General features: G+C 41.6%; 1 long non-coding RNA gene across 1 annotated transcript; it reads right to left on the bottom strand.

Annotated features, from left to right (window-relative positions):
* Nucleotides 1-1,364, bottom strand: LOC120764218 (uncharacterized). The gene is made up of 3 exons (XR_005704196.1): nt 1,345-1,364; nt 1,036-1,119; nt 1-134 (listed from the first exon to the last, which is right to left on the bottom strand). It is a non-coding gene; the product is annotated as an uncharacterized LOC120764218 (long non-coding RNA).
* Nucleotides 1,365-9,101: the final 7,737 nt, after the last annotated feature.

The following is a 9,101-nucleotide window of genomic DNA, read 5'->3' as shown; positions in this document are numbered from 1 at the left end:
GTAATTATTAAGTTGTTTAATAAAATTTGTTTATTAACTGTGGAAGGAGTTTCTGTTGCTCTTTAGAAGAGTCAGGTTTCATTCTAGCAGCTACTGTCATGCTTTCATCACCAGAAAACTTTTGTCAATGTAAGCTGGAAGTAAGGAGAGAAAAAGAAAATTAAAGGGCTGCCTTGACCAAAAGATAAATGACCATGCTTAAGCCTTAACAGGTGTAATTAGGAGGATTGGGGAAGGAAAAGCTGCTGGGATAACATAGTAGGAATTTTCTTAAGGGAAAAAAACCTGTAAGGAAAAGAAACTTGAACTGAGATAGTGAGCACCTACTATGGGCCACTGCATGATAGTCAGTCTACGGGCCATGTCTCCCAAGCAGATTCCTCCTACTCAGCAGCCCACCCGTTTTCTCTGCTTTTCATAGGCTGCCAGCTCACAGCAAGATCAATTGCCACTACACGTGTCCTTTCTAAACTATTCCCATCAGCTTACAGCAATGTCCACGTCTCTCAGAAGTGAAACCTGCAGCTGTGCAAATCCCAGGGCTGCAAAACCTCTTTGGGCAGCTCTGTCCCTTGGGAAGGGCTGGGAAACTGGGAGCCAGGGAGAGGCAGAGCTGGCATAAGCATCACACAAAACAGACTTAGCCACTGGGAGCTGGAACACTGAAGGAAAAACCTGAAAATTTAACCCTTTCCACGGACAAAGACAGTGGCAGTACCTTGTTGTGCCAGCTCTGCTGTGTCCCTGTGGAGGGCTTATCCCTGCATAAGCTGCAGCTGGGAGCAATAAATAAGAGTAGTTCTTGCCTTGCAGGATTTGCTGGAGGAACCAGTGAAAACCAAATCTCAGTTTCACATAGACACTGAAGACTGGATTTTGTCCTGCTCCCTTGGGAGGGAAGTCACCATCCCACATCCAATACCCCTTGCCAGGAAGGCCCTTCCCAGTACTCTGCCCCACACTGGCATCCCCAGCCAGGTCCCCACAAGGTCACAGGGTGGGAGTGACAGCAAATCAATTTGATTAACCTCATACCTCCCCCAATGGCAACAGCCTGTCCATGGAAGATCTGCAGAGCTCTGTCTGGCAACTACCCTTCTCCCAGGAGGGTGTCTTGAGCTTTGGAAGAAATGTGAGTTTCTGAGAAATACAGACAGCTGCAGATGCATGCATTTCGAGTGCAGTCCCAGCAGCCTTGAACACATTTTTGAGGTGAAATGTGGAGAAAGGAGAAATAGATGTTTATTTACTTTTCTTTTTTCTTGAGGCTTCAAACAAGCATGCCACTCCACCCATTGTGCTAAGAAAGTAATAAAAATGCTTTTCTTTACTCCATAATAATACCTGGGTGCCTAGATCCGGTTGTACTACTTGTTTTCTTAAAAGCAAATCATCTTGGCTTCCACTTACGTTGATTTATACCCATATTGCACAAACCACTTTGCAGGTGTGTCAGATTGCTCTCAGATTGGCTGTGGTCAGGCTCACTTGTGCATTTGCTTTCTCACTTATTTCCCACAGCACCTCAATGATCTGGAGGACTAGGACAGGCTGGGTTAAAATCACTTTTTTTTTTTCTTTTCCATTCCACAAATACTCTTCAACAATAAAACACTTTCCTACTTCTTATTAGGTATCATCAAAACCATTTTGAGGCTTTGTTACCCAAGCCCTGGTGAGCTGGGGTGCAGGAGCTCAGGTGCAGTGGGTGCTGGCTAATGCTCACATGGGTGCACAGTGTGCAGCCCCTTGCACCACAGGAGGGTTTTAAAGCTCAGAAGATGGAAAGTTTGATATCTTTGGAAATGCACGGCTGAGCATCAGTTTTTTAATCAGCAGTTACAGCTGCTGTCAACTGCCTTCCTGGCAACCCCCTGCTGATGGTGGAAGTGGTTTTGGGAATGTTTTGCAATACAAAGATCACCTCTTAAAGGGGAAAGCAGAGCACTTTGCCATCTTCCAGCCTCTTGCAACTGATTTTAGAACAATGGAAAAAACTAAACAGCCTGATAAGCAGTAGAGAAATCCTGACCTTTCTTCGCTACCATTTTATTCAGCACATATGTAAATGATTAAAATGTGCTAAATAACTGGTGTGTTATCTGTGAGTGCACAATTCCCTTTAGTTTATTAAACAGGAGTGCAGGAAACTCCCCTTCCCCACCACTTTGTCTTTTGTCATAAGAGGTACTGGAAGCATTTGAAATTTCTTGAGTAGCTACTTCACCAGTAGCTACTGGTGAAGTAAAAATATTTTTGGACATTTCTCTCAAAGGTCACTGTGTAAGACAGCAGTGCACTCCCAAGGGTCTGGATCATCTCCATCAGATGGAGCCATGTATTAGCAGGATTACCCTTGCCAAAGATCTTTTCTTATCTGTAGAAGAGCTTCTTTGTCATTAAACCTCAGACTTCAGTGATATCTAAGAGCACAACAACACCATACAAATACACACAAAAGACCCCCCCTTTTATGGAAGAGCAATATGGATCCCAGCAGCCAGAGTACTAACTCCTCTCCATGGATGTGCAAAGAAAGGGAAGGAGGAGCATTGTGGTCACCTCCTTCAGATCTAGGGACTGCAGGGTGCAGGTCCAGGTCTCTGAAGTGGATGTTAGGGATAGTCACAAAATATTTACTTATGATGTTGGGATAATTGCCCCAGTACACAGGAATCTTGATACTTCCAATCTCTGGCAGGAATGAACTTGAATGGGATGCATGTTCAAGCACTTACAAAGCAGTTTCACAATTAATTACCCAAATACTCCTGGGAAATGGGAAATCAGTTTCCTCATTTATTGGAAAGAGTTAAATCAGTACTATTAGGAGGCTTAAGTAAGTGCACAAAATAAATTCCTGTCAAATCAGATCGAGAAAAGGCAACCCACCAGCACCTCTTTACTGGTCTGACATTTTGCTGTCCCAGTGGTGCTGTTTATTCCAGCAGTCACAACCAGGGAAACTCCACTTGGTGGGAGCAAACTCAGGAAGTGATGCTCTTCCATGGCCACAGACACTGACAAGACACTCCTTTCCCCTGGTCCCCAAAATCCCACAGCTGTTAGAAGACAGACCTCAAGAGCTGGATGAAGGTGGTGGCACCAGGAGTACAAGGAATCCCTGCTGATGGGTTAAGGGATGCTAACTAACCCTCATCTTGCTGAATCCAAGGAAGTGTGGGGCTGTGGTATCAAAAGATGCAGATTTCCAGGCAGCTGAATGACATTTACAGCTAGCTTTTATGTGCTACCTCCTGATCTTTATAGTAAGTACTTTTTATTCAGTGTTTTCTAAGCTCCTTCACTGTGAAAAGAGGAAGATGCCTTTGATAGTGTTCCAGGTATGCTGAGAAGTGCCAAAGCTTTTCCTGTTTTCAAGCAATGAAGATCAAAACTTACAAAGTTTAAAACATTCACTTAAACCTCGTAAATACCCTGAAACATCTTTACTACATATTTATTGCTCCTTTTATTTCATTTGTAATTCAAAACAAACTTCCATAAAAAATGTCATAAGTGTCCCGTCTGCTTCAGCTTAGCAGGATAAAATTGTGAGCAAACCAAATCAACATTTTTTGTTATTCTAGGTACAGGAGCCTGCCATGTTTCACCAGGCTCTCCAAAAACACAGGTCCAGGCAATGGGAAGAAGACAAAACAGAAGAGAAACATGTGTTCAAGCCCTAAAGTTCCCAAAGTTGAAGAGTTCTGGTTATAAAATTTTAATTTACCCTTTTTTCTTTTTTCAGCTTTTTCTCTCTAGAAGGCTCCTGAGTCCTTGCAAACTTGGAAGGACTAATTAGCTTCTAAACTGCTTAATTACTTGTAAGGTTATACCAACAGTATAGGTGTGTATTGTGATTGTAATTTTCATTTCAGTCTCAAACAGGAAGAAAAAAGAAACAGAGGCTGGCATTTATAAGGTCAAAACCATTAAATATATATATAGATAGATATATAAAAGAACAAAATCTGATTTCTTAAGGAAAACTTTATATTACTGCAGTATTATTGCATACCCAACACTCCTCTGGACAGTGATACGAGACAAGTGGGTACTTAGGATATCCTCAGAAATTCTGTTTCAATAAATGACAAACAAATGTTCAAAATGTACTTTCCTTTAATTAGAGCTCTTTCTTCAGAATCCTTCAAGAATTTTTTTTTTTTTTTTTTTTTTTTTAATTTAAGATCTCATTCTATATTTCAAAGAAGCTTGCCTATGTCCCACCTAGATTTGCATTTCAATAAGGGACCTATTTCTGGCTTTATTAAAGCTTTAATAGACAGTCCTTTGGACTGCAAAGCGCAGCAGATCCATCAGCACGTCACTGAGCGCCATTAGACAACTGCTTTGAACATTTGTGGCTCCACATGTGCCACATTTGGGTACACAGCAAGGCAATGCAGGCGCTGAGGAAGCGCTTTGGACAAGGGGTTACTGGGCGACAGATCCCACCCGCACTGACATGGTCAAAATGCCACAGCAGGGCCCTGTGGAGGAAGTGTTTCAAGTTGCCCTCTTGAGGAGAGAAACAACATACTCAAAAGATCTGACAAGGATTATTGATTTAGACTGATCTGTTTTTTAAAGGAAGTTATCAAGTATTTGATTGAAACTCTGCAGAGAAACAAAGAACTTGATTTATGTAAGGAAGCCGACATCTCTGCCAGGAGCTGTTCTGGAGCAGGTTAGGTTTTGCAGCTAATGTAGCATAATTATGGGTACTGAAAACAAAGCATTTAGGAATGAAGTCACAACTGAACAGCTACCGTGACTACAAGTGGCAGAAGTAGAATAGTTCCGTCAACTTCAGCGATAAAGTGAAGCCCATTGGTGAAATCAGTGGGTGTCTCGCCCGAATGAGCGGCGGAGCAGGATTAGACTCGATTGCGCATCGTGCCAGCACTAGTTGGAGACATAGAACAGATGTCAAGTAAATAGGGAAGTGTGGGACGAAACAGAAATAATTGTAAAAATGTGCCCAAGGGTAAAATAAATTGATCCTAAGACACTAACAAACATTCTTGTATAAGGCAAAATGAGTCTTTGTACTGGGTTGGCTTTTATTTTCTTGCTAATATTGCATAACAGAACTATGCTGGCATGATGAGGAGAGGGGATAATAAAATAACTTATCAATGCACTATTAACTCTACACGCTCTTACTAATAATAAGATATTGATGTCTCCTTTAATGCATGCCCCATTGTTGAGAACTTTCTTATTACCCTGCAGTAGCATACACAAAATGGCTTTTTTAATATACTCATGGCCATGAACGTTTGGTGCTAAAGGCTTGCTTAAATGGTCAAAGATACCCTATTTAAGAAACAGCAAACACTTACATTGCACATTACCAACATTAAATGCAATCTCATTATCCATTAGCTAGTATCAGTGCAATTTATATCTTACTTTGGTTTGAGTTTTGCAGAATTTCTTGATCTTTGCCACATCATCAGTTGAGAATGTGGGTGTTATTTCTTTGCTCATCAGTTTGATATTATTAGGAAGCATTATTGTTCTGGGTATTTTCCTGCAGATGCAGACAAATGTCATGAGATTAACTATTAAATAAATACTGGACCATTGTTTACACAATTAAAAAAAAAAAATTCAAAGCAATCATTAGGTTTATCCATATTTTATTATGGCTCAGCAAGTGAAACCCACACTGCAAGAGGATTCAATGAAGTTCCGACATCGGCCCCTGCAAAGAGGGCTCATGGAAGAGCAGGGGGACAACTCAGGGGGAATCAAGTTGTTACTGGGGAGGGCCCTGGGCCAGGTAATGGGAGGAAATTTGTCAAAGAGGAGATGGCATTAGGTGGAAAGGGTTGCTGTCAGCTCCAGTGGTGGCGTGGCAGCCATCTCCAGGCCTGGCCAGCTCCGGGCTCTGAAACAGTGGGATCCTTCTAAGTACTGAAAGCATGCTGAGAAGAAAATTTTAATGGCTTGGGAAATGCCAGTCCCAGACACCAATTTCCTCTCCGTGGCCACTCCTGCTGCCATGGAGAGTCTTATTCCTCCTGCACACTGGCCGAATGAAATTGATTTTTCTGTAAATACCTTCCACATGATATCTGTAATGTTGTAAGCAGACCATTTGCTCTTGAGACATAGCGTATTTGGATATTTCCCCACTGAGGAGGAGGATGGATGGCAACTCTGGCAGCTACACAATGGTACATTGAGGAAAGCAGGATGCAATGGCTCACAAGTTGACAATATTTTTCTTTGAGTGCCTGAGCTGCAGCCAATGCCTTAAAGGTACGTAAGGACACCAGGCTCTGAAGAGACTTCTGCCTGGAGATGCCTGCTCTCCCATGAGGGACAGCAGCTCCCCACCGCAGCCACAGGACCAGGCCAGGCACTGGGCACCCAGCGAGACCAGCGCTACCAGCAGAGCAGAGGGAAATGCTGTATTAATTCTTGCCATTAATACGTTCTGGGTAAGGAAACCCAACAACCAGTGCATATTGCCTTTTATACAGTTGAGAGACAAAACACAGACCAAGTTACAACAAAGCTGAAATCCAAAATAATTACATTCTGTCACAATTCCTTCCACACAGTCCAAGCTACCAAGGAAGCAAGCTGCCAGCACCGAAGGAGAGACACGATTCGCTCCACAGCTCCCTTCAATCCCACTGCAAAAACGTCCAAATGTTTGAAACAGGGAGCAAGTAAATCTTTTAATGCTCTCTGAAAAGCAATCAGCTCACAGAACGCATCATTCAGCAGCCTCTAATATAAAATAATTAAACCATGAAAAGCTGCTGCAGTAATCTGACTTAAAAATCCTAAATTCCTTTACATTTTGGGGATCTGATGGCACTGACTCCCAGGCAGACACATACAGGCAGAGCAGAGACCGCGGGAGCTTCTCACAGCCTGAACAGCTTCTTCCACTCCTTGAGCAGAGGCAGCTTAACTTTATGAAGATTTGCTGTTGCAGCACAACTATCCAAGAGATACAGCTAAATCCAAATTCATTTCATTTCCAGCTAAATTATATTGTGATGCAAGTCACTAGAAGCTAATCTTTCATCTCTGGTTTTCATACGTAAAAACGAAAAGGAAAAGATTTTCAGATTAAGCAGCATTTATCATACTAAATAGAATTAAATCAAATGGAAAATTGCATAAAGAAATTCAGTTAAAACAATTAAAGTAAAAAGCCCTTTACCTGTTTGAATGCAATCTTTGATTTTCTCAGAAGAGAAGAGAACCTTATTATTAAACAAACTTAAAAGGGATCCTGGATTACCCTTTCCCTACTTCCCTGCTCTTGAACTGTCAGACTGTCTTCATCAGCAGACTTTGCTTCCTATCTGTCAGGCAAGTTCACTTGCTTGTTCTCACATGCCAGGAAAACTCAGATTTTCAGTATTGCAGGAGCACTTAAGCTGTATAGTAAGCATCAGATGAGTCTGTTATTAGTGAATTTTTTGTTAGTTACATGCATATATAGGCAGACACACAGGTGCATACACACACCTGCACTCAGTAATATATAACACAGCTTCAGCAAAAACCTGAGCTCACTGGAAGCTAGCCTGCATTTAACATCTTTTTATTGATGCCTCTGAGAGTTTCTGTCTGAAATAGCTTGTGCTAAGTACTAAAAAAGAAGAAATAGCAAAGCTTTCTAGAAGACACCTATTTAAAATGATCTCACAAGTATTTCAGCTTAACTGAAAAAATTATAATTCTTTTCTTTTTCTCCAAAAAACTCCAAGACTTGCATTACATCAATTAAAAATACATTTAAGATCTTGGCTTATGGCAAAAGGGAGAGCAATAAGCAGTTGCTGTTTTGGAGAATGGCTCTCTGGGAAGAATTTTCCTGATATATAACACAGGCTTGAGAGGCTCAATAATGCCTTGGGTCAAATTTTTGCTGATGTACATTACCTTCGTTTCTTGGCTGGAATCCCCTCTGGCTTCTAAAAATCCAATTTCATTTCAAGGCAAATTTTGTCTTAGAAATAAATGCAGAAAACCATGCAATAAGGTTGGTTTCGAACAGAACCTGAGAAATGCTGAGATTTGGGGTCCAAGGCAACATTTTCTTTGTTCCTTGGTATTTGGCAGCTTTCCTTTAGCTCCCCAGGAATCAGTTGGTGCAAATGGAATCCCTTGTCAGTTGGGGTGGTTTAACCAGTCAGAAACAAGCATCCCCTAATTCTAAGTGCTCTACACATTATTGCACGAATGTCGAGCTCTGTGAGTACCAACAGAATGTTGTAACACCCTAGAAAAGCATCCAAGGACAAAAATACCGGAGGCAGAGTCACAGTTTGTGTTTACAAACACAACATACTGACACCGTTTTAGTGGTGGCATTGGGGTCTTTGAATGCACCCGTTCCTATAACCTAGATTTTTGCTTAGCACTTTTGCACAAAATCCAACATAAGCTACAGGTAAAAATTTGCATTTTAGCATGAGACTGCAAAACTCATTAGTGAAGACAGTGACTTTTAAACACAAAATAGCATTACTGTCTCTGAAAGTCCTTGAGATGTAAATCAATAGAGGTAGGGAAAGCAGTCACAAAAAACATTCTGGTGTTTCCTGTTCCCATTCCTTTGCCATGCCCTTTGCTTGGGGCTGCTGCAAGGGCGGTGACGCCAGGCTGCAACCTCAGGCTGAGGTGCTGCGGCTCGGCTTACACTTGTTCTTTTCCTGTATGTTGGTCCTTCATGTTTGGAGATGAAAGGTGCAGAGAGACAGAGAGGCCTCTCCTCTCTCCTTTAGAAACTACCTCCTCATCTCTGGTTTTCCACAGTTCAAACGCAAGACTTCGAAAATATTTCAAAGCTGCATCTTGTATATGGAAATTTCTGGCTTTGGGCAGGTTCAAGATCAGGCCTAAAATTTCAAGCTTAAGAAGCTGCTGCCTGAATGTAATTGATTTTACTTGTGCTTTGCCTTTCTCTGTTTTTTTAAACAGGTATTTTATAAGCATTACTTACTTGCTTTTATATCTGGATATCACTGTACTCGATTCCTTCAGGATTTGCAGGCACGGTGGAAGCCAAACTCATGTTTATCTGCAGTGGAAGCCCAGAGATCAAAGATCTCAGAGGA

This window comes from Hirundo rustica, chromosome 1 (genome assembly GCF_015227805.2).
Source record: "Hirundo rustica isolate bHirRus1 chromosome 1, bHirRus1.pri.v3, whole genome shotgun sequence".
Taxonomy (NCBI): Eukaryota; Metazoa; Chordata; class Aves; order Passeriformes; family Hirundinidae; genus Hirundo; species Hirundo rustica.
Note: the sequence above shows the minus strand (reverse complement) of the source record. Positions and strands in the feature narration are given on the sequence as shown.